The sequence below is a fragment of the Carettochelys insculpta genome, chromosome 14 (genome assembly GCF_033958435.1).
Source record: "Carettochelys insculpta isolate YL-2023 chromosome 14, ASM3395843v1, whole genome shotgun sequence".
Lineage (NCBI taxonomy): Eukaryota > Metazoa > Chordata > Testudines > Carettochelyidae > Carettochelys > Carettochelys insculpta.
This window is the reverse complement of record NC_134150.1, coordinates 43,868,691-43,895,045: the sequence shown is the minus strand read 5'-3', so window position 1 is coordinate 43,895,045 and position 26,355 is coordinate 43,868,691. Positions and strand designations below refer to the sequence as shown.

General features: G+C 40.7%; 1 long non-coding RNA gene across 1 annotated transcript in view; it reads right to left on the bottom strand.

Annotated features, from left to right (window-relative positions):
• LOC142020861 (uncharacterized) overlaps nt 1-26,355 on the bottom strand; it is a 475,618-nt gene that overhangs the window by 316,948 nt on the left and 132,315 nt on the right. Inside the window, exons 4-5 of the long non-coding RNA XR_012647524.1 lie at nt 13,881-14,070; nt 10,022-10,157 (exon numbers count right to left, since the gene is read on the bottom strand). This is a non-coding gene — a long non-coding RNA (uncharacterized LOC142020861). The remainder of the gene's footprint in view (nt 1-10,021; nt 10,158-13,880; nt 14,071-26,355) is intronic.

Genomic DNA, 26,355 nt, shown 5'->3' with positions numbered 1-26,355 from the left:
TTTTATTATTTTAAATCCATTGATTTCAATGAAAGCCACCAGTGATGGATCAGAATAATAGCCTTAAATAATAACTTTTTACAATCTATATTTCAATTGCCAAAGCCTGCCAGCTGTTAAGTCCACCACTCCTACCTGTCTATCCCCCATTTTTAAGGCATGTTCTACCCTCAATTTTTGCTAAAAATTCAAATGGACTTCAATGGGGTTTCCAGGTATAGAATGAGGCTAGAATGTAATTAAGTGGGTCAAATCTAGTAGTCCCACCTCACAGAATATTGGCGTTGATTTTAATTGTAGTAAAGACTAAAAGCAGGAGTTTGCATCAAGTTCTCTTTGCAGTGTCAGGGCACAAACAGGAACTATGAAATTTGGATCTCAGCTTTTAACAGTTTCTCTAAACAGCACCAAGTATTCTGGTAACTGGCAAGGATTCATTCATTTTTTAAAATGTTGAAATTACAAACTGTTATTTTTTTTGTCTGTTCCCAACGTGTATTGAAAATCATTTTACATGCTATGATTTTCTGACTGGGTAGTAGTAGTTGATCTTTAGCAACTTTTAATGCTTTGTAATTTCTTAGCTTTCAACTAAGCTGGAGTTTAGTGTGCGATGTCATTGGTGCATTTTTGCCATGAAAAATGCTTTGAAGGATTATTTAAACAAAGGTAAAAGTAAAAGACCAAACTCTATGAAGGTCACACAGAAACAGGATCACTGAACTTTACATTTAGGAAGAATTAAGCTTTGAAAGAGTTTTTTTCACCAAAAAAAAGCTGTTTAATGGTAGTTATCCAGGTGGCCCCTTGGATTTATTGTTGGATTTCACTTTGGCTGTTATGGAGTTCCCATGGGGACTATTATGTCAATAATTTTTCAGGCAACATTTTATTCCAGATAAGGGCAATGAGAGTCTGGGTCTGGAAATACTAGGATACCATTTTGAATTGCCCACACCAAGGAAAGCAAATTTAAAAAAAAATTACTTTGTATCATTTCTGCTCTCACCGCCTTCACTTCCATTTACTCAAACATAAACATTCAACAGACATCTCAGAATGTAATTGTCTTTGAAGCCACAGAAATATTCGAATGTTTTATTTCCTTTGTAAATACGTTGCATGATATTTCACCAGAGAACTTCTATTACTCCAGTAGGAGTAACTCTGAAAATGTAAGGGTATGGACCTATTATCCACTTCCCATATGGAAACCCACTATTAACATCAGCCATATAATCTGGCAGGATTCTAGTTAGCCAGATGACCGCTTATCATGGATGTAGCCAAGCTTTTTGTGGTCCTGTAAAGTTTGCTTCCAGCCGCAGGTGCTGGCTCTCAGTGTTTTGTGCAGTTGTTTAAATGTAGTTTACAGCAAATGTCCTCTAAGAGACCAATATGCAGTGGAAACATTAGTAATGCTGCTGGACAATATTGCCCTCCCATGATCTGGCAAATTCTCTCATTCGGCACCAATCAGATCCCCAGGGTGCCAGACTAGAGAGCAGTTCAAGCGCTAGTACGAGAAGCAAAGGGCAGAATGTATAGATTCTGTCCAAACTGCAGAGTTTAAGAGCTGTATGAATCCAAAGGACAGAAGCTATACAAGTACTAAATTGTATCAAGTCGCTGACTTTATGAAGCCAGAAAGGTTCTTTGCAATATAGCAATGATCTGAAAATATACTGTAAGGTGACAACATTTCAACAACTCCCGTTCAACTCCACTTAAAATAAATTAAGGTTAATGGAATCCACCAAAAATATAAACAATTGTCCACTTAAGGATCTACTATGTGTACTACATATTAACCCCATTTTATCACAGCTCCCATATTAATATGATTATTGTATGTTTGTACCATTTAATTTAAGCATTTGATCAACCGAGAGCACAGGTTTAGATGTCCAGATTCCCAGAATGTAAGGCTCCTGCTGGTCTCAGTTCAGATTTTCTTGAGTAAACTGAAACCCACGTGTCAGAGATGTGGGTTCACTTTCAGCACATCCCCATCCACTAAGCATACAACACGTGGTCTATACCTGAAACATTCTTCAGAAGTTTTTAAGTGGATATAAAAGAACACAGGGCTAAAATAACTTGCAAATAGCTGTGACACACTCCCTGAAAAACAGTTTGGGGAAGAGTCAGGAACATTTCCAAAGTCTCTGAGATACAACTGAAATATTAACTTTTGGGGGAGACGTTCTAGGGATGGAGGTTGATTGGGGTTTCTTTAGTAAATTTGAAAGATTATTACAAGCCTCATATACAGCAGGTTTTCTTCTGAATATTTTTTTCTAATTGAACAAGTGTTAAACTGTATCAGGCTGTCACAGCTGTTACAATACATGAACCACACTTACAGTAACAGCTTTCGTTCCACATTTTTGTGGAGCAGTTTCCATAGCACTGTGATCAGAGTTTGCATATTTTTATACCACTTGCATATTGAAAATAAACTCTGATGTTTAGATTGCTTTCTCACAGTGCATCTGGCACTTACACGTCCTGTAAGACAAGCAGAAAACTATGATTTCAAGCCAAACAGTCAGAGTATAGCACCTTGTTTTATTTTTATAAAGTTATTTTAACTTCTCTCCTAAAAGAGTAACTAAATCGTATATTAGAGGAGGAAGCCTTGAAATATATAATTTACCCAAACTGTCATCCATGAATTAAATATAAAGACAATCTTTTGTACTCATGACAGTACACAATATATTCACCTATATATCAGGCAATAACTATATATGTATTATAACTATTGATCAATTAAATGTTTGTGTTTAAGAATTATGTAGAAAAATGCGTTCCACAGTTAATGAAACTGTGTGTTTCTGATGCAAAAAGCACCTGTGTTTTTTGCTAAATACTAATCACATTTCAGGATCAGAGGTGAACATTTGCAAAAACTACCATGGCATAAAATTGGAACATTTATTTCCAGAAGTATCTGAACATTTTGCAACAGAAAGAAAATAGCGTCTATTAAGCTTAAAGAGAATGTATTGTATTCTTCACATGATAATTACTTCTTCACACAAACATGAGCTGGGTTACAGCTTAGCAGAAAAAAATCAACTCTGTATTACAAACTCTTGATTTGAAAACCACAAATCAGAACAAAACTAGATTGTCTCTTACTATCTTCTGTGCAGGATTAGATCCTAATTGGCAGCAAATGTTTTACCTTGCCCATCAAAGAACACGCTATCTAAGCTGTGCCTCTTGGTTTGCAAGCCCCCTCTAAATTAGCAGCTTCAAAATTAGTAAATTATACCAGTGCTTTTCACTTTAAATTTTAATAAGAAACAGCGATAGCTTCTCTCTCTCTCGTTCTCTCTCTTTCGCTGTCCCTCCCTCTCTCCTAAGAACAGAAGGCTGCTGGTGAAAGGAATGAAAATCTGGAAAGAATTTGGGGTGGACTGGCCAACCCCCTTTCATTTCCTTCAGATGTTTACAATCTAGCACCTTTCGGAAGACAAAGATGGGGGAAAAAAGCTATTTTTTCCCGTTGACTGAAGGGTGAGACAGGGGGGTATTAAAAACTGATCAATGTAATTTTTTCTCATAATTATTTGCACATCTGTGAAATAATCTAATTTATGGGGAAAAAACTTTTTGTATGACATTCATGATTATAGCTTGATCTGGAAAATTATTCAAATATAAAATTAGAAGCTGAAAAACTAGCTGTGCTGTGGATGACTGAGCTTTTACCAGCTGTGCCTCAAACTTCTATAATTTTATGAAAAGTCTCTAAGTGAGCCTTTCCAAGTATGTCTGAATCTCTTTAAAGAGGAATGTTACATTTCTAAATGGCTTTATGATCACTTGCTTTTTGTTTTCCCTTGATTACCATGCCAGTGGTTGGATAACATTTTATCTGACTGTTTAAAAAAGAAAAAGTTAGGAATGCGTACCTATGGAACACGGTCTATAAATTACATTGCATTTTATTATCACCAGGCTTAGGGAAAAAATTGGCTCTTAAGAGAGGTTAAAAACCTTTAAAGTGAATTCTCCTGTTTGGTTAAAATTACTTTTGATTTAATATGATCCATCTGTAATCTCTACCTGGCCTACCTCCCTCCCTTTCCCCCTTCCTTTTCCCACCCCACAAAAAGGCAAGTGCTACAGCCAACAGAATCGGGGTGGGAGTACTAGAAGCCACACTATACAAGATAGTTTTTTATCTAAATGGAACAAAACTATACAAGTTTTTGCCTCCTGTATATAATACTGTATCTCCATTGTTAGCTCTGCATGTGTTTCCTTCTCAAACAAGAAATCTTGATTACTATATGTTCAAATAACAGCACCACTGTTTTTTAAACAATTAATCCAATGGGCCGCAAATGGAAGTCTATGTAACTGAACGCCATCTTATGCATTGTGTACTCAGAACAGAAATGGAAAGCCTTATTTTCTTCTTACGGTTACAAGTCAGTCTGCTTAATTCAAACTGAATCATACAGGACTGAACTGCCAACTAGCTTCACACAAATTTAACACAGGCACAAATTCAGAATAAAAAATTCAATTCTACACTCACCCCTTAAATAATGATTTTAGCAAAGATGCTTTCCAGCTTTATTATATTTTAAAGGTTATAAATAATGTAATCCTGAAACTACATGTAGTCTCACATGTAGCAATCAAATACTTTGACTAGAAGAAAGGAGACAATCCTAAAAATGTGTTAAATGTTATGGCATAAACCCGTCATTTGGAAAAGGGTACCAAAAAGACCACATTAGCAAAAGGCAGGCTCCACAGTTACCGTTTTACAAAATAAAAACAGTATGAGGGATAAGATGTAGTTTCAGATGCCTAAGACAGACGGACTTTAATAACACTTAACAGAATGATGCACATTAATGATCTCAGAAAGCACTTCTTATGCCTCATCCATCATGTGGAGGAGAGAATGAAGCATTCGACAGCATTAGGAATTATTCTAGATCTTGTCTGTAATTCGCAGCTTCTCTTTGGTATCGTAACACAAATTTGTGTGTATGAGACACTGACCATTAATCTAAGGGCTTTTTTTCCCACTTACCACAGCGTGTAGAGAATGTACCAATGGTTTAATGAAGAAATTTCACATCTGAAACCATACTAAACAAAACCGGGGAAAGACCCAGTATATAACTACAGCAATAAACAAAGAGAATGAAAAAGCAAGATTTGTGATTAAAAATGAAGAACGTAATATTTCTGCATCTCCAACTACAAATGTCCTGATCTGGAAATTGCCAGAACATGCATTAATTTTAACAGTTGTTTAAGTTCCTACACACAGATATTCTTACATTTAATTTGGTGAGGGTGCTCTCCCCTCTTTTTATTTCAGTTTAAAACTATATGGAATTTCTTCTCATAGATCATGCATTTTTATCCATAGTGGCAGAGCAAATTTCAATTTAAAACTTTGCACGATTAAACAAACAATATTTTCAGGCAACATTTTCCTTAAAATGAAATCTGCCATTAATAGCATGTGGGTCATTTCAACTGGAATCTCCACTATAAAGGGAAAGGTCCATAAATATTTGTACAACAAACTCCTTCTTGGGGTTAAAAAAAATCCCTCTGAGTACACTCCAAATTGATTTCTATATATGCAATATAGAGATTAAAGCTAATGGGTTGTATGTAGTTTATGATAAATTAATACTGTGTGGTTTCCAAAAGTCTCTCTCTATCTCACACTTACACACACACACATACAAACAGATGTATTTCTACACATATGTGATAGAACTCACAGCAATGAAAAAGCTTCTCAGGCAGAACAAGGTGAATTCTTTTCTAAAGGTGGAGGAACTGGACTGTCTCCAAAGTCTAGGGAAGAAGGGAGTTAATTTGACCAAACACTAATCAAACATTACTAATCAGAATTTATAACACTTCTACATTCTAAGAGCACCCATGATTTTATGTTACTTGAAATATGACATACAACTGAGAACTATTCCAAGGAAATTGGTTTTCTACAGCAGATGCTGTGATTGCTGTGGAAATGTAGGATTACCTCCATTCTCTGATCTTCCACAATAAAATATAATAATTTTGGATTTACTTGTTGCACATGTAATTGTATAGAAATAACATAACAAATAAAGTCCACAGTTCTTTGTTGAGAATTTCTTATTTGACAAATATTGGGAAAGTGATTTGATAGTCACAGGTAATAGATACAAATTACAGATTATAAACTCACTGGAAAGTACAAAGACCCATGCCAGTCTGTTAAACCCCCTGACAAAACCTGGAAATTAGAAATCCAATAGCTGAGCATCAATAGGGTCTTTAAGAACTGGACAGACATTTAAACTGTGCCTGATGCTCACATCATGAGTGAATGAAACATGGGTGAAAACTGAGGTTTTCATGAAATAATGAAGATTTGATGTCACATCACAACACTTGTTCCAACTCCTCTGATTAATTCTTTTCTCCTGTTCTGATATTCTGAGGGAATAACAATTTTTGTTTAGCTTTTTCCCATTTCTTTTTTGTTTGAAAAATTACAAAATAAAAACAATATGCAGATGAGGAGAGAGCCTGTTCTAATATCATCTGTATTAACAGCCTATAATCAGTGCCTTAAAAACAACGTATTTAAAAAAAAAATAGTCCTGCCAGCTACCTAGTTTATTTTTTCCATTTAGTTTTCATGGCCAAACTATGAATAATGTTTTCTAGTATAAAAGTATCTAAAAGCTTTAACTTTGACTTCATCTAATTTAAGCACAAAGATACAGCCTCACTCACAGCTACTACGTGAACTTCTAAGAATGGGCACAGAGAGAACAAGAAAAAAAATATTTGTTTCCATTATTCTGATGTGTAACATGAAACGGATAACAAAAGAACCTGGCATAAGTGTGTATGTTTATTCATACTGGCAAATATATCAAATAAAGTGGGTTATTTTAAAAAATAGTTTCTTCTTAACTACTCAATACAGTAAACTCTTTCATAGCCAGCAGCCCTGGGACTGCGAGGTTGCCAGATATTCAAATATTCTGGATAATGGAGAGATATACCAAGCAATGCATAACACTAAAGAAAAACAAGAATAGTTGTTAAGAAACACACAAAAATGTATGGTGAGTATTTTATTTACCAACAACAGTAGAATTCTACACTATAAATGTATACTGTATTTAGTTGTATTTACTTTCACTATTCTATAGTGAGGGAAATCATCACTAAAATTTACTTATGGTTAAAGTGCCAGTTATCTGAGAGTTCTGGATAACAGAATGATGGATATGAAGGTTAAAATAAGTGTTTACTGTACATTTAATAAGATCTGAATAACTAAATTTAATGAGAAACACATTCAACCCACATAACCTCTCTTTACAGTACAGTAAAAACATAGCCAGATTTTCACACACACCCCAAAAAAATCTAAACAAACAACAAAAATCCCTTAAATCTCTGCTGTTTCTCTGCAAGGCTGCAGGCTCTCTAGTGCTGAGATAAAGACCCAATCTGTTCATCAAACACCTCCGGGCTTGGCCATCTAATAGGAACAAATTGGCAATGACTGCCCAAGCAAGTAACACAGGCCCACTGATTTGTAGATTGATACTGATGCCTAATGATCCCCTTGGGCAGATCAATAGCAACAATCCTCATCCCTGCCTTTCTTCCTTATTGGCACAGAAGACTGAGGCAAATAGAAAGCAGTACACATACACACCTAGCACTTCAGGAGCACAGAGCCAGGGAGACAGAATAAGAATACAGGTGTTCATATAAGATGGAAAGCTGTAAAACCTGATCAGAATTTCCCCTGAAAGGGTGACCAAAGAGAAGAGGCAGCCATGCATTTTTTATTTGTCATAAGAGATATAATTGGTATTGGTCTACCTGTCCTTCTCAGGAATATTAACAGAAGGTGCTGGATTTGGGGGACTTCTGCACACAGTGTAGGTGAAATAAGTTCCAGCTCTATAATGAAACAACTTTCCACCAGCCCCTTGGCTTCTGAGATGCAAGTTAACAGTAACTTTGTGTCACTTGCTCAAAGTTCCACAATAGGTCATGGAAAATTCAGAGCACCAAATAATGAGATTATCAGAACAAAAGGTAACATTTACCAGAAGTGCACAAAAAAAGGCAATGACTTTTGTGAATGCTCAAGGAAGGTGCAAGAATTTAAGTGTCACTGAGATCAAGAAGGTGAGGATGACAGCCACTATGAAAGCAATAGAGAATCTGGACAGGTGGATTTATCCTGTGCTTTGTTATAACAGGGTTATACACCAGTGTTGCTGCTCTTGCTTTTTTGCCTCTCTCCTTTCAGTGGTCTCCTTGTCTCTTAGCCTACTACATCATTCAGGCAATTTCTATGCAGTATTTTTATTCAAACCCGCATCCCCATCCATCAAGAGTTAGATCTTCTTTTTTTGTTTCTTTATTATACTAGTGAATACAATTATCCAATTAGTAAATTCCTTTGAAGTCTCTCGTAATAATTAAGAAAAATTAATGGAGTTGCCTTGGATTTTCTTTTTTCCATGAATTACATTTAGTGATATTCTGTTGACTTCTGTTATAGCACCAGGGCTACTGGCAAGCCATTCTGAAGTTCTGTATTTCTCTGTCACAGGTACACACTCCATCCCTCTTGCTCTCTCTCTCTCTACATGTGCACATATGTATTTTGAACAGACATCAGGTGTCCCTGATTATCAGGGAAACAAGAACGTCCACAGACAAAAATGAATTTAAATTGTTAGAAAAGTTGAAGTCTACAGAACATTTTAATCTCTTCTAGCTGCATTTTTATTTTATTTTATTTGTTCACTTTTGAAATACTCTCAGGCCTCTAATTGCCTTTACACTTTTCAGCGCTTATGTCCAAAATAGCAATAAGACTTGGAGAAAATATTCACAATTTTTAAGTCATACGCAGATATAACTACCTAACTACTAATCAGAACCAAAAATAACTGCCGGAGAATCTGCTTTGTTCAGGAATCATTGTGGGAGTGTTATGCTTTATAGCCACTTTATTAAAATGTGAATAAAGCAAAAGAAAAGATAAAAATCAAATTGCATTGACTATAAATTGCTAAACCAATCCTCCAATGAAATTTTTTCTTTCAATAACAAACATGACTTTTTGATCTTATTGTATATTCACAATACAAACAGAACAGCATTAGGAATCTCTGCAATTCCACCAACTGCGTTCCATAAATTAATAATCTTCTGAATCCTGCCTGCTGTCTTTTTGAAGAGGAGAAAGTTACATTCTTGTGGTAAGGGCATTTGCCCTTATGCCTGAAACATGCATGCGCACCAAACACCCAGCACTGACCATTTTAAAATTTAAATTTCACACTAATGATCAGTATAATCATTGCAATCATCATCATCATAACAATAAAAAGATGCATCCTGTTAGCCCCTGACATCAATCAACGTGTGGTGAAAAATCAGAAGCCTTTCTCCTTCTCTCCCGCTCGCTCTCCCCAGCTCTCCCCCACCCCCAGGTTGCTCACAGAAGTGATCACATTTAATTCATTGCATTATTATGTCATCTCCATACTAATCTCGGCCCTCACACCTCCACCACTTTGACATGCAAATGAGCTAGAAAAAAGGCACACATTAATATAAAAAAGTCACAGCAATCATGTCATGATTCCATGCCTTCCAGCCCTGCAACACTCCCCCCCGCCCCAGCTCTCTCTCCAGCACGCAGGGCTGGTGATCACAAGAAACAACAGCAATCTGTTGAAGATCAGACGCTAAGACAGAGAGGTGGGGAGAAGGATAGAACACATACACGTGTCAGCAACGCAGCCCAGCCAGACCTATTTGCATATTCACATAAGTTCCAGGCTCAGATTGCTTAAGCAGTAAAGAAGTTAGGTGTCTACCCCACCCATTCACCCACCTACCTCCCCTCCCCACTCCATAAAGAAACAGCAATTTATAACCCAAAAGGTGGGGGGGAGAGAGATAGGGGAAGCTCAAACTGCCTTACCTCAGCTGGCTCGCTTTCTGTGGCTCTTAAAAGGAATTCCCTGTGGTTCCTTTCGAATTTTTGAGAACCATCCTTCAGGGTTTTTAGTTTGCTCTTTCTCTCTCTTCCTCCTCCTCCTCCTCTCTCTGTGTTGTGACTGGGTTTATAAAAAAAATAAAAAGACAACTCCATGTTAAGCTAGCAGTCAAGGCATCATGAAGTCTAGGGCTGCAAGGGGAGGGCAGAGGAGGGGAGGGCCACAGCTTAATGCTTTACAAAAAGGGAACCCAAAGCCTGGATGTATTTTTTAAAATATCGTACACAAAATACTGCAATGCACATGGGTTCGCCTATATTGCGTATGTGCATATGTTACAGATACTTAATGACATTTGCACCAAACAATGTGAATAAGGTTCAGCCTTTGATGCAAACGAACGCCATGACAATCAGAGTTAATATGGAAACTCTGTTCTGAACCTACCCCGCTGTTTCAGAACATGGCGATCCAACTAGAGCTGGATTTTACATACCAGATGCTATTTGCAGCTTTTGTGTACAATGGTTAAGAATGTAGGTTCAGCCTTAACTATGAATTTCTGGTTCTTGTTTGTTGACACTAAAATTTTATTTTTAAATGTATTTTTGTGCCGGTGATTTTTTTAATTTAAATTTTTCTAATGACAAAAAGAGAGGGAAAAAAACCCATATATATCCTGTAAGTATATCTGAATAACAGCTCTGTGTTTATGGGACTGAATGGAACAGTATGTGCAGGCCCATTGTTTTAAAAGACACATTTGTTTGGTTTTTTAGTCAGTTTGATATACACATTATTTATCAATCAGCTGTAATGGCTCGTCTGGAGTGATACCATTCATTACATCAAACCTGCTGCCAGGGGTGTAGATTAAATTCACCTTCTAAGAGCCCTAAATTAAATATTTGTTTTAAAAATCTCAACTCTACAAGTAGTAATAGTTCAAGAATTATCATTAGCATGAATGCTTTGAGAGGTGCATTGCTCCAGAATACAAGTTATTAAATCACATTAGTGACTGATTGTGAAACTCCACTTTACAAATGGCACAAAAAAAACTTTATTAAATATTCTGACACTGCATAATTAGAATTGTCCAAATTTATTTTTGCAACTATGCTCATAAAGTGAACCCCCATGCATACTGTTTCATTCCAGAGAGCATCTTTATAGCCAAGTTATAAAACCCTAAAATATGTGCTTTCCATCAGAAATGCTGGAAAATTAAATACACAGTCGACGGCTATGAACAATGCAGTTTTAATAAGTGTGCATAAGCAAGGGCAGGCATACCATGTGTATATATATTTGTACAATGAATGCATTCACACTACTAACTGTAAGTGAACACAATGGTGGGAATGAAAACAATGGAATCAGGGTAGCAAGGAATGAGTTAGCAGTCACCCTGATGGAGAAGTTGGGGGAGGGGGATCAGCTGTTAACAAGGGGTTACGGAACAAGCTTTATTTTGGCATTTGCTTTATTTGAAAGGGAGCTCTTGACACACATATTTTTAGAAAAATTAATTTCTCAGCCTGTGTCTCTCTTCTCCCCCTTCAAAGGGACTGGGGAGAACAGGGCTTTGTATTCATGTCCAGTCTCCAAAGGGGGTTGGGGGACAGGGGGAAATAATGTTAAGAATCTGGCCACAGAGCCTAAGTTACTGTCCTGCACCCAAAACTGATGAAAAATATCATTGACAAAAATGAGTCCCTGAAATAAAGAGAAGAAGGAAAAACATCCAAAACATTAGACAACAGAAACATTATATTTCAATATTATCATATGAATTAAATGTAATCCTTGAAGCGACGAGTCCCAGGGGTCACATATTAGGCCATTTTTCCCTTTCTTTCTTTCTTATTTAATAGAGGTCATCTGGGCTGAAAAGCAGAACCCAAATGAAAAGCATCTTCAATGTGGTTATAACATGAGCTGCACAGGGTCAGGCAGTGTCTTGTATGGCCTCATAAAAAATACATAACCAGACAGCCTAATAGTATTTCTTTGCATTCATTTTTGGATGGGAACTGGCGGACAGAAGAGGGGGAAGGAAAGGGGATTGATGGAGGTAGGCAGACATAAAAAAGAAACCTACGTGCACATTTCCATAATGAAGAGCTTTTAGCCAATTCCTTTCTTTTGGGGGAAAAAAGATGTTCATTCATTTAACAAGAGTCTTCAACTTGCTTATGTAAAAAACAAGTGTGTAAATTATTTCTATTGTCTCTCAACACTGGAATGGTATTTGCTGCCTTTGCATACATATACATTTATATTTTCATGCATTCATTCAGGACAGTCATGCTTAATTGACTGTGCAACCATGTTCAGTTTTCTTGCATTAAACGTTTTGTTTTTTTTTTTGCAGTAGGTTATTTGTCCACACACAGGCACAACCAAAATTAATTTGAATGATTTCTCTTCTGAGCAGAAATACTGATGGAAAGTCCCAGTGACATGGTTTCTGCTTTAATTTGCTCTCATGTGGGGGGGGGGGGGGGGTTTACTCAATGCACAGAATTTATGCAGGCTGCAAAGATGCACTGGGTGAGACAGAATAAGAACGAGAAGGAATGGGTAACAAATAAAAATAAACAGCTCTAAAAATGCTTGTGAGATGAGAGAAGTTCTGAATGTGTTACCACCTCCCTCCCCACTCCTCCCCAAATATAGCCTGGAGAGGAGTGACCCTGCTGAGGGGACATGGAGACACAGAGGTGACCCAATGCTAACCAGCCTGTTAGAACTAATAAGGTGTGCTCCTAAGCCACTCAACTGACATTAGGGCATTGTGGAAATAACTCTCCTTGTTATTGCCCATCCTCAGCTTGAAATTTACTACTCCCTTGCATTATTAAAGAGACAGCCTGCACTCACTATGGGGGAGAAGGCTTGGTGAGGATGAATAACTGTGCATGATTTTTCAAATGTTATGTTTGTGCTCACCATAGTCTGTATGTTAAGATTTTGAGCATTAAAGCATGCTGGGTTAATACGCTGTTATTTATTACGAGTTGTTTTCAAATGTAAGATTGAGTTTAACAACAAGAGGGGTTTTCTCCCCACAGAAGAGGGTAAAGAAATAGAAGTTAGGACGGCTGTACAAATGGTTATAAGGGATCCAATAGCAGGCTTTGTGGAACCAAAAGTGTGTTTCCAAACTAGTTACTCCCCATTAGTGTTTATCATTTACATAACACTGCTCTGTGATGGGGCAGTGCCACACTACAGCACCCTCTGCTGGTGGAGTGTGGCATGGCTGGTGTCCCCCCACCTCAGTTCCTTCCTCAAAGTGAGCATCCTCAACTTTTGGGACACTGGGCTATGCTGAAGATGTGACTAAGTCCTTCAGCGAAATCACACACCAAGCTTACGCCTTTCTGGGGTAACAACTGTCCATAGAAAAACAGTCACAACAAAACAAAACTTCCTTTGCCCTTTGGTCACTTTTATCTTACATTGTCAGGACACATGTTCCATTCACTTCATAGACGTATTTTACTAGGACTCTCTTGACTTTTTGTACGTGAAGAAAGGCCTGGGAGGCATTTACCTGCCAGATCAAATAAGAAGGGTTCTGCACCTCTGCTGAGGGTAAATTTAGGCTGGCTTCCGGTTGCCTGGCAAACTGGGTTTTGGCAGTGGCCATTATGGCACTGAACAGACTCTGGAGATCTGGGTTCAGTTCTCAGCTACACCACTGGCATGCTGAATGACCCTGGGCAAATCACTTCACCTCAGGTTTACTATCTGTAAAATGGGGCTAATGATGAGCTCCTCTTTAAGTTCAGTGAGTCAGGTGATAAAAAGGGCTATAGAAGTGCTAGGTATTACCTGGTTTTAAAATCAGTAGCTCTTTTGGTTGCAAAGATTCCATTTGGTGGACACTTCAAAGTTGATGCCACAATAGCAATGCACATCCTGAAATGATAGCTGGGGGAGCAGGGTAAGAGGAGAGAATGATTCTTTTGATGGGGTGTTGACTTTGATTTCCATTGCCAGCTATTTTGCTAGTGATCGACATCTGCAATTAAAAAGAGAGATGATCATCTGTTGTGAATTGCACCTGAATTTGGGGTGACAAAGAGGGGAAGCTGGGTTTCTTGGGTGAGAGGAAGAGTTGGGTTTGTGGGCACACCACAGGACATGCTACTACTCTTTTCCCTCCTCTTTTAACTTCTGACCGCTGCCGTGTGCCACAGCTATTTAGAGTCAAGTGAAGGCCAAAGGAAAGCCAGCAGTGGTCAATAGCCAAACACCCTGAATTCATGATTGTCCTAGGAATGGAGGTAATTTGCAGTAGAGCCTCTACTCTCCACATCCCTCACGTGCTGTGGTCTAAAATGCTTCTTGTGGGGGGCTGGCCTTTCCAGGGGCATCAGGGACCAGCCTACCTATGAGAGGTTCCACCAAGGAGAAGGGGCCAGCTATGAGTGGTTAATTACCAAGGGAGAGGGGCAGTTCACTGGCTGCGTGGACACCTGGGCCCTCTAAAAAAACAGACAGAGATTAGCCTGGTGGTTAGAAACCCAGGCAGTGAACAGGCACCTGCAGAAGGCTCTGAGCTAGGGTCTGCTGAGGACAGGGTACTCTAGGGCAGTGTTTCTTAAACAATATTCTGCAGAACACTGGTGTTCTGTGAACAACTTGTAGGTGTGCCCTCGGTCACACCCATCAGCCCGCCTGCTCTCCGTTCCCTGCAGGTTGTCCAAACCATCAACCATGTGCCCCTCCAGAGCACGGTGCATGTCGGGGAACTGGATGTGGCCGCTGCAGGGTTCGCCACCCTCGGCTTCCCCCACTGCTTCAAGGCAATCAATGGCTTGCATATTGCCATCTGTGCCCTGGCATACAACAGCAATTGTTTTGTTAACAGGAAGGGGTACCACTCTATTGTGCTCCAGGCCTCCGTGGACCACTGGGGCCACTTCATGGACAGGGTGGGAGCACAACATGTGCTTCTTCAGGAACTCCGCCCTGGCCCAGAGGATGGAGGCCACGAGCTACATCCTCTCAGTGGAAGCGCACTATCAGGGAAGTTGCCACACCCCTCTGCATAGTGGGCAACCCAGCATACCCTTTACACCCCTGGCTCATGCGGCCCCACACAGACCACCTCACCACCTCCCAGGAGGTCTTCAATGACCACTGGGCACGCAAACCCATATAATGTGCATTCAGACACAAACCCATAGAGTGTGCATTCAGACGCATGAAGGCAAGGTTCAGGTGCCTCCTCACTCGACTCGATGTCAGTGTGAAGAATTTTCCCTGGGTTGTGGTAGCCCGTTGCACCCTCCACAACCTAGTTGAGGCCAGAGGGGGGGCCATTCCCTAGAGCGGGATGGCCGAGGCCCGCCACGGCCACTCACTGACAGCTCAACCGCAACAGGCTGGGAGTTCTTCCAGCATGGGGCAGAGTGACCCACATCCATGCACCCCACACAGGCCTCCCTCAATAACCAGGGAGAAGAAGTGCTCCTAAAAAACCAAAGCTGTATTAATAAACATCAGAACATAGCAAAATGTTAAAGATCAGGGTGGTATGGGAGCAGCCAGAGGCTGGGCCAGCTGCTAGATCAGGGACGTGCACACTGTGTGCAGCAGGCCCAGCGTCTCCATCCAGGTCTCCCACTGCCAGGCCAACTCTGCCTTGTCCAGGGCCAGCTGCCGCTCCACCAGGGTGTTCTGGTGGTGGAGGACAGCTGTATAAGCTATGGCCTCCTCATCCCACCCATGGTGTTGGTACCTCCAGGCATGGGTTCACTGGTTTGTGGGCAGTGGGGCAGGTCCAGCCCCAACTCTGGGATCTGGATCCCCTCCAGGCTGGACAGGGCCGGCAAGCCCAGGAGATATGCCCGGGCTCCCCTGGCCCTTGGATGCTGCAGCTGTAACAGAGGATGAGGGGAAAGGGGGAGTCAGTCCCCCATGGTGGCCCAGGAGGCTGTGCCCCATGCCCACCATGCCCATGTGCCCCACTCATGACCCAAGGGATGTGCAGGGCCCTGCAATGGGGCAGGGTTTCCCTGCGCTGCAGGCCATCCTCCTCCTGCCAGAGCTCCTTTGTGGTTGCTCTTATTCCGTCTTGCGTGTTTCTTATTTTGGTTTAGTTTATGCCTCTTTGGGAAGGACTTAAGTTAAACCAAAAAAAAAATTAAAAAGCAACTCTTATTCCAAGGACATGTCCATGCATGGAGTTTTAGTGGTTACAACAGAATGGTTAAAAATATCCACTTTTCTGTCCTTAGTGGCATTTGTGCTGTAAGTCACTTAGATGCTTTTAAACCCCATCTGCACTCCCTCTCTTTTTTCTTTCAATGCTTTGAGTCTCTTTCCCGAAAGAAACTAGAGAAGTAAATTGTAATATTGATAGCATTTGAGTTCAAATCTGTTTTAGGACCTGTGCTGTTCACAGAATCATAAAAATCTAGGGCTGAAAGGGACCTTGAGAAGTCATCAAGACCAGCCACCTGTGTTTCAGCAGGACCAATAAAGCTGGACCAACCATGACTGATATTTCCAACCTGTTCTTCACACCTTCTAGTGATACGGATTCAGAAACCTCCTGAGCAAGCCTATTCCAGAGCTTACCTGCTCCTATAGTTTGGATTTTTCTACTAGTATGTTGCCAACATCTCCTTTGCTGCAAATTAAGTCCATCACTGCTTCTTTTCCTTCCTTCAGGGGACAGCGAGATCAATTCACACTGTCCCCTGTACACCAGTGCTTAATATATTTAAAGACTTACAAGGTCCTCCCTGAGCTTTTATCTCAAGACTAAACATGGTCAGTTTTCATAGTAGTTTTCTGAGAGCTTTTCTACACCTTGTATCATTTTTGTTGCCCACCTCTGGGCTCACTCCAGTTTGTCCACATCTTCCTACAGTGTGGTGCCCAGAATTAGAACCATTGCTTTATTTGAACCCTCAGCAGCATCAGGTAGTGTAGGACAATTACCTCCTTTGTCTAACATACAACACTTCTCTTAAGACATCCCAGAACAACATTATCCTTTTTCCAATGTTGACTCGCATGTAATTTGTGATCCACCAGCTCCCTTAGATCCCTTCTGGCAGTTTTACTACTCCTAGCCACACTGGATTTTTCCTTCCTAAGGGAAGCATTTTTCACTTGTCTTTATTAAATGTAATCTTCCTGAACTCAGGTCAACCCTCCAATATGTCAAGTTACTTTTGAATTCCTCCCACGTACTTGCCACCCCATGGGGTTGGTATCAACTGCAAATTTGATATGTGTATTCTCCACTCCATTATCCAAGTTATTAATGAAAATATTGAACAGTACCAGACCCAAGACATACCCCACAGGAGCCCACTATACCTGCCCTCTTAATTTGGTGGCAAACCACTAATAACTACTCTGAATATGATCTTTCAACCAGCCATGCACCCACCTTAGATTAATTTCACCTAGACCACTTCTCCCTAGTTTACTTATGAGAATGTCAGGGAAAACTCTGTCAAAAGTGTTACTAAAAATCAAAAGATATCATGCTTGTAGCTTCACCTGCTCGCCCCCCATCCTCTGGGCCACTACTCCTCTGAGAGCAAGGAATGGATTTGGTTTGGTGTGATTTCTTCTTGACAGATCCATGCTGGCTGTTCCATATAACCTTATTATCCTGCCAGTGCTTACATACTGATTGATTAGTAATTCATTCCAGGATCTTTTGCTGGAATTTCAGTTAAGATGACTGGTCTATAATTCCCAGGGTGCAATTAGTCCCCCTGTTTTATTGACAGGTATATATATTTGCCCTTATCCAGCCCTCTGAAACTTCACCTGCCCTCCAGGAGTTCTCAAAGATAATTGCCAATGATTCCAAGATTCTTTCAGCTAGTACCTTAAGTACCATAGGATGAATTTCATCAGGCCCTGACAACTTGAATACATCCATCTTATCTAAATATCCTTTACATGTTCTTTCCCTATTTTGGCTTGGACTCCTTTTCCCCTGTTGTTAATATTAATTGTGATGAGTATTTTGTCACCTTTAATCTTTATGGTGAAACAAAATAGTCATTAAACAACTCAGCTTTCCTGACATCAGATATTGGCTCTCCTTTCCCAAGATGTAAAGAACCTTTTCTTTTCTTTTTCTTTTGCTCCTAATATATTTAAAGGATCTTTTTCTTACTGCTTTTTATATTCTTTTCTAGGTGCAACTTGTTCCGTGCTTTAGTCTTTTCAATGTTGTCCTTATATGCTTGTACTCTTCTTTTGTACTCCTCCTTAGCAATCTGTCAATGTTACCATTGTTTTATGGATTCCTTTTTGATTTTCAGGTCCTCATAGAGCCCTATTGGCCTCTTACTAACCTTCCTTTCTTTCCTATGCATTATTTGTAGTTGTGGATTTAATATACTCATCATAAAAAACTGTTAGCTCTCCTGAGCTCCCCTTGCCACTTAGATTTTCTTTAGTACCTCATGTACCAGTTCTCTGAGTTTGTTCAAGTGTGCTTTCTGAAGTTCTTTTGTCATTAGTCTGCTGCTTGTACTCCTTCCTTTCCTCAGGATCATGAAATTTATCAGTCTAAAGTGGCTGCTCCCTGACTACTTCCCCAGTTTCTAGAACAAAAAGTTGACCCCAGTACATCCCCAGAACTTATTGGAAATTTTGTTTTATTATATTACTTTGCCAATAAATGTCCAGATAAGTAAATTCTTCCATTTAGAATTCCCTCTATTTTTTAAATCCATGGGCAGAATAAATTCTGTTATATGCACAAAGGCATATGTGGATGTACACCACCATTAGAAACTTATGCTGCAAGGTAGGGGTAGTTGTGGGCATACTGCTAATTAGCTGAGCAGCAGGTGAATCTCTCCTGGGCAGCCACCCAAGTGCTCCACTTAGAGGGAACACTGCTCCTATTCAATGTCTTCAAAATAGTCAATAATGAAAATGAAAAGAATGTGAATGGTGGAAATACAAAATTATTCAAGATGCTTAAGTCCCATGAGCTGATGGGAATAAGGGGACTTCGAAGTAGGCAGGGTCCTTTCGAAAAGGAGCCCCGTCTGGACGAGCCGCGCGGCGGTGAGGCACATCAATTTCGAAGTGCTGCGGCCACCCACATGCTAATGAAGCGCTGAATATGCATTTCAGCACTTCATTAGTAAACTTCGAAATGGCCATTTGCGTGGCCATTTCGAAGTTTGGGGCACGTGTAGACACGGCCAATGTGTTAGGAACTAGTAAGAAAGGGATAGAAAATAAGATAGAAAATATTACAGTGCCAGTGTATAAATTATGATACACTCACATTGAATACTGTGTCCAATTCTGGGTGTCCTGTCTCAAAAAGGATAGTGAGATTGAAAAAGGTTCAATGAATGGCAACAAACATACACAAGGGACTGGAACAGCTTCTACACCAGGAAAAATATTAGCTGTTATTAGAAAAGAGACTACTAATGGAGGGAAGAGGACAGATGTGAGAGTCCATAAAATTGTGAATGGTGCGGAGAAAGTGAATGGAGAAATGTTATTTAACCTTTCTATAATAAAAAAAGTAGGGCTTACCCAAAGAAATCAATAGGCAGCTAGTTCAATATAAACAATGCCAAGTACTTTTTCCTACAATGAACAACTAACCCGTGGAACTCACTGCCCTGGGATGTTGTGATGGCAAAGAACATAACTGGGTTAAAAAAAGAACTGGATAAGTTCACAGAGGATATGACCATTCAAAACTAGAAGCCAGCATTATCAGGGTGCAAGCCCATGCTCAGGGCACCCTACACCTCTGAGACCCAGAAACCAGGAGTGGAAGGAAGGAAAGAAGAATGGATCTCTCTGTAACTGCCCTATTCTGTTCATTCCCCCTGAAACTCTGGTATGGACAGCTGTCAAAGACAGGTACCTAGGCAAGATGGACCACTGTCTCACCCAGTAAGTCAGTTCTTATGCATTCATTTTCCAGAGAATGAATTTAATTTTGCTTCCTGTCTATATTTCCAACTACTCTAGGTCTCTTTCCATTACTTTTCTGTCCTCACCCCTATTTGCAACTCCTTCTTAGGATGATAACTTACTATTTGTACTGCATTGGATCCCAGAGGCCCCAGCCAAATCAGGGACCCATTCTGCTACAGTGGGTGTTTTACAGACACAGAGTGCAAGACATCCTCTGACCCTGAAAGCCTATGTTGGCACAATGCATTCAACACAAACACACTCATAATCAATGCTATTTTGTGCTGGTACCTGCTGGTACTGAGTACTGGCACCTCAGCAGTCCCAGCCATGGGACTGGCTAGCGGGGGAGGCAGCAGAGACCTGTCTGAGTACCAGCACCTCTTCTTTAACAAAAGGGGCACTGCTTGTAATGAAAGCCAAACCAAAACATTTCCAGCTCATATAGCATTGGGTCTCAGTGTCACAGACTGTAAACGATCTTGTTACAATACCAGTCAATGAGCAGGTAAGAAATCATGCTATTTAATGTTTGAAATGTGAGGCCACCCAATTTAGTGTAATCATCTTATTTTTAATGAGGATTCCAGTAATATAGACCTGGATTTTTAAAGTAGTGAGTCATTGCTGAGTTTGTGTTACAATGCCTCACTGATTTAGGAGTCTGAGTCTCATTTCCAAAAGGGATTTAGGCACTTAAGATTGTAAATCCCTAAACACTCTAAACTAGATTTGAAAATGAGATTTAGGCTCCTAAATCAGTTAGTCTTAATATCCCTAAAAATCTGGGCCTAGAGCTGAGCAGGGTAGAAGACGTACAAAGTCTCAGAGGGCTGAATAAGCAGGGCATTTAAGAAAAGAGAAAAGAAAGTCATTTGAACATTATCTGCTATTCATGTTGTTACAAATTTACAGTGAAGAGCACTAAAATCATTTCCTGTCTTCTTTCCTTAAACAGCAACTTGTGTGCATAGGTTCCACCTGATAAGTGAACTCTCTAATAATTGCATATTCTTGCAAATTAGGTAATTGTTCAGGGAGCTATTAATACAGAAGGACCTTAGTGGTTGTAAAGGGACAGAGAGGGTGACTCATCTTCTGCGGTACCCAAGGGTCTTTGAAATGTGTATCCCTGTGCATTCCCCTGCATTCCTCCTGGGAGACATTCGGTAGCAGTGCCTGGTCGGGACACATACTCTAGTACCAGTCTTGCTCTGCTTCAGGAGGTTCACTGGTGCTGTGCGACTCCAGCCCTCCCTCCCCACATCCCCTTTCCTTCTCTACTGCAGAGTGCAAACAATATAGTCCGAAGCAGAGGGGAGGAGGGTGGGTAGCGGTGTACACAAAGGGACATACAGCTTGAAGAATCTCAGTTACTGCACCAGGTGACAAGTATCAGAGGTGTAGCCGTGTTAGTCTGGATCTGTAACAGCAACGAAGGGTCCTGTGGCACCTTACAGACTAACAGAAAAGTTTTGAGCATGAGCTTTCGTGAGCACAGACTCACTTCTGTGCATCTGATGAAGTGAGTCTGTGCTCACAAAAGCTCATGCTCAAAACTTTTCTGTTAGTCTATAAGGTGCCACAGGACCCTTCGTTGCTGCACCAGGTGAATAACTGCCTCTGTTCAGAGGCTTGTAATGCTGTCTGCTAACTTAGAGCTTTCAGGAGGCAGTTGTCAACATACAAGAATATCATAATTCTGTTTCTGTGGAGGTAGGCCACAATCACTGTTACTGCCATCAAAAAAACTCGAGGGGCAGTAGATAATCCAGAAGGAAGAATGTTATGTTGGAGTGTTTCTGTTCAAGAATAAATCCAAGGAGTCTCTGGTGGCAGGGGTGGATTGTTGTATGAAAATATTCATCCTGGGAGGTCAAGGGCAGAAAGCCAATCCCATCTTTCCAGGACTGTAATTATTGTGTGGAGTGTGACCATCTTGAATTACTACATCTTTATGAACTTTTTGAGTCCTCCGAGATGGAGCATAGGTTGCCACCCAACCAACCTTTTCTTCATCTAAAAGTAGTGGAAATGAAACCCCTTCCCTCTGTGGTTTTTTGGAATAGGTTTTACTGCTGCTAGGTGCATAAGGTGGGTTCCCTCCGGGCGCAGTGCATGTTTGTGAGGAGGCCCCTCAAGAAGGATGGGAAAGGAGGAGAAAGAGAAGGAGGATGGTCGTGAGGCAGTTGTTTGGAGGAGTAGGTTGTCATCTTCTTGACAACCTCTGTTTGCATCCCCATGATTCATACAAGCATTGTTGTGCATAAGGAGTGTAGCATCAGCATGGGGGGAAGCATATAGTCACTTCTCTGTATTTTCTTGGGTCTATGTATGTAAATCCCAAAGGACTGGCATGTCTGTCACTTGTGTATCTTTGAGCAGATGATGAGAATCATTGGTCTTCACATCAAAGAGTTTAGGCCCCTCAAATGGTAAATCTTTGACCACAAATTGAGCTTTTTTAGAGAAGCCAGAGAGATGGAGCCATGAAGCTCTTCTCATTACTACCAAGATTGCCACTGAACTCACAGCTGTGTCTGCAGAGTCAGTGTAGCTGGCAGAGATGTTCTGTAGATAGGTGAAATAAAGTAGGCAAAGTCTGAAAACCTTAGGTAGTTATTGTAATCTTATTTAGCTAGCAAGACTTCATAGTTGGCTATGTGTAGTTGTAATATAGCTGAAGAATAAGCTTTGCAGCCAATAAGATCAAGCCTTTTCCAGTTTTCAGCATAAGGTGTGTTCTTAAGCTACTGTCATCTGCTTTGTTCAGGAGCTGCATAGATCACCAGTCAACTGGGTGCAAGGCTAGAGAATAAAAATTCTGTGCCTTTTAATGGCACATACTATTTCTGCCAGACTCTTTCAGGTTCGGGGAGTAGTTGCAGGGGGTCTAACAAATGGTCTTGACAGGTTCCATTATTACCTCATTCATTGGTGCAGTGATATGGAAGGAAGAGGATGTATTCAAATTTCCATAAGTTAGTTTGTTCTTCCAGAGAGAGATCCTGGGACCTGGCTACCCTTTTCAATGGGTCCTGGAATTGTTCAAGATTATTCACAGGAGGCATGGCAGCAGCATCTCAGGAGAAGCAGTGCATAAATCAGTGCCATGGGCTGCGGTGGCCAAACCTGTACTGGGCACCAACAAACGAGCAAAGTATACAGCAGCGCTGAGCCACCACATGTGTTGATTTTGGCTTTGATTGCATGGGTGCTGAGGCCTGGGGTTTCAATTTCCTCTTGGAGCCTGGCTCTTCCAGAGCCCTTAGCTCCTGCAGGACTGTTCAAGTCTGTGGGGTACCACCAATGGAGTCCCTGCCAGTGCTTTTCGTTCCAAAGCTGTTTTCTGCATCATAGAAAGGCTCTTTTTGGCAGATGCCTGGATGGGGAAGTTGTTAGCTGCTTCTCGAGAGTTCTGTTAGTGGGTTGAGATGGAGCCTATTGGAAGAGGAGGAGGCCTTGTCAGAAGCTGTGGTTGGAGATATCTACTAGGTGGATTCGGACTTTGGGTTCACATACTGCTCTGGGATACTTCTGCATGAGAAGCCTCTTGAACTGTAAGTCTCTTGCTTTGCTTGTTAGCTTGTGGCAGTGAGGAGACTTTTGTGTTGTGTGTGCTGCACCCAGGCAGTGCACTCGCTGATCATGGCTGTCCAAAACTGGTATGAAAAGACTACAGATGAGGGAGCTGCTCTCAGAAAGGCTGCCTGTGTTAGAAAGGCATATGAAAACATCTATCTTTTCACAAGAATTATAGGGACAAAACCAAAGAGTCTTTCTGGCAAAGGCATGGGTGTCAGGGACAAAGAAAGTAGTGAACGAACTATGCTAACAAAATAACCATAGCAAGCCAAAATATGACTAATTAGTGAGTGCTGCCAGAGTTCCAGCCCAAAACCCTAGGTAGGTGAGAAAGAACTGAGGGGAGGATGGGCCACCCACTGCCTGTTAACCACCTAAAGCAGCATGAGATGGGGGCCGCGCATGCAACCCGAGTGGGCACTGCTACCCAAATTCTCCAGTTACAACTGCAGGTGCCTGTACACCAAGAGCAGGGTGCTTACAAGGCCAACACTCAAAGAAGAACCATACAGACACTATTATATGTTGAGAGTGTTAACTAAGATATTTAAATTAAAAAGGCATACTTGTGTTACATAAAATAAAATGTGATTTGTTTTCATTCAAAAACATGCTTCTACCAACCAATGTAGTCTAAAAAATAATGCAAAGCTATGGAAAGCCAGATATCTGACAAATTCTATTGTGCAATTCAAATTATTAATAAACTTGCAGCCTAGTCAACACTGGGTTATTCTTACAAAGTTGTAGGCTATTTTTTGTAATCACTCCTGTTAATAATACACAGTTCCCTCAGCGCTCAGCCTCAAAGGTCCTATTGTAAAGATATGCCTTTTGAATGCAGTCAGCTCAAAATAAAAACTGGGTTTGATAAAAGAACAAGTCCATCAAATGGATACATTGTGTACCAAACGGTTTTTGGTATCAATAAATCACCCTTAAATACATCTTTGTAGATCTTTAAACATTATATTCAATGAGATTATGCTCATTTGTCCATTCTGAAATTTTTGGAAATGCACGTGGAGAAGAGGAACAAGCTGTTCACCAGATTCTCCATCACTGGCAAAGAATTATATTGAGAAAATCAAAGCAAATGTAACACAACAACTCAGCAGCATTTATAGTCTAACTCAAACAGAAGTGCACCTAAGAGATACAAATAGCCCAAAATAGCTGTGTCTACACGTGCACGCAACTTCGAAGTAGCGGCACTAACATCGAAATAGCGCCCGTCGCGGCTACACGCATCGTGCGCTATTTCGAAGTTAACTTCAACGTTAGGCGGCGAGACGTCGAAGTCGCTAACCTCATGAGGGGATCGGAATAGCGCCCTACTTCGACGTTCAACGTCGAAGTAGGGACCGTGTAGACGATCCACGTCCCGCAACGTTGAAATTGTGGGGTCCTCCATGGCAGCCATCAGCTGGGGGGTTGAGAGACGCTGTCTCTCCAGCCCGTGCGGGGCTCTATGGTCACCGTGTGCAGCAGCCCTTAGCCCAGGGCTTCTGGCTGCTGCTGCTGCAGCGGGGGATTCATGCTGCATGCACAGGGTCTGCAACTCGTTGTCGGCTCTGTGTATCTTGTGCTGTTTAGTGCAAGTGTGTCTGGGAGGGGCCCTTTAAGGGAGCGGCTGGCTGTTGAGTCCGCCCTGTGACCCTGTCTGCAGCTGTGCCTGGCACCCTTATTTCGATGTGTGCTACTGTGGCGTGTAGACGTTCCCTCGCTGCGCCTATTTCGATGTGGTGCTGCGCAACGTCGATGTTGAACATCGACGTTGCCAGCCCTGGAGGACGTGTAGACGTTATTCATCGAAATAGCCTATTTCAATGTCGCCACATCGAAATAGGCTACTTCGATGTAGGCTTCACGTGTAGACGTAGCCAATAATACCTAGCTTGTACTTACTAGCTCCTCACTAATGAATTCAACCTGATTGCCACATTTAAACAATCATATTCAACAAAGACAGTTAATTTTGATATAGTGCTAATGTGGTGATTTCTTAAAAAGAAATAAATCCTAAGTAAATTTTGGATTCAAGTTAATTAGAAACATAAAAAAGGCAATTTTCCTTCAAGAGCATTCAATCTACCTGTCAGTCTTCATCCACGACAAAAGTCTGGCACATGAACTGATCTTTCATGTAATTCTGATAGGCTCTAAACTTACATTTCTAGTTCCATCATCATATCACTTTGAAAGTTCTTAGCGTCTTTGAGAAATGATTAGCAACACTGCTCATTTTTCCATTTTATACAGTCATCTACAGCACCAGTCAGATTCCAGCCACCTCTGAGACCTTTATATGTCAGCTCTTCAGGGAATTTGGTTTTGGAATTATGCTTTTCACATTTTTCCATGTTCCCTACTTGTGCACTTCATTGCTATGTTGGTATCTTAAATACAGGTCTGGTGAAATTATTTGTTATTGTGCTTACATGTTGACAGTATCCATAACTCCCCTCTTCCCCCTGCTCCCCACATTTATTTGTGGCCAATTACTCAATACTCCAAATACTTTTTTTTTTTTTAAAGAATGAGTTTTTATTCAACTGTTTCCAAGGCCCAGGGAATAAGAACATTTCATTTCCACTTCTTTGACTTAAAACTGAAATCTTTCAGAGACTATAAATCAATTCTTTGTTGCAATATCAAAACAAGGAACTGCATACATGACATCTCAGGTCATAAACAAGTTTAGCAAACATGCAACTGGCAAGCAAAGCTATTACTGTGAAAGTAATGAAAAATAAAGCTCAACCCTTTTCTCTATTTCTTC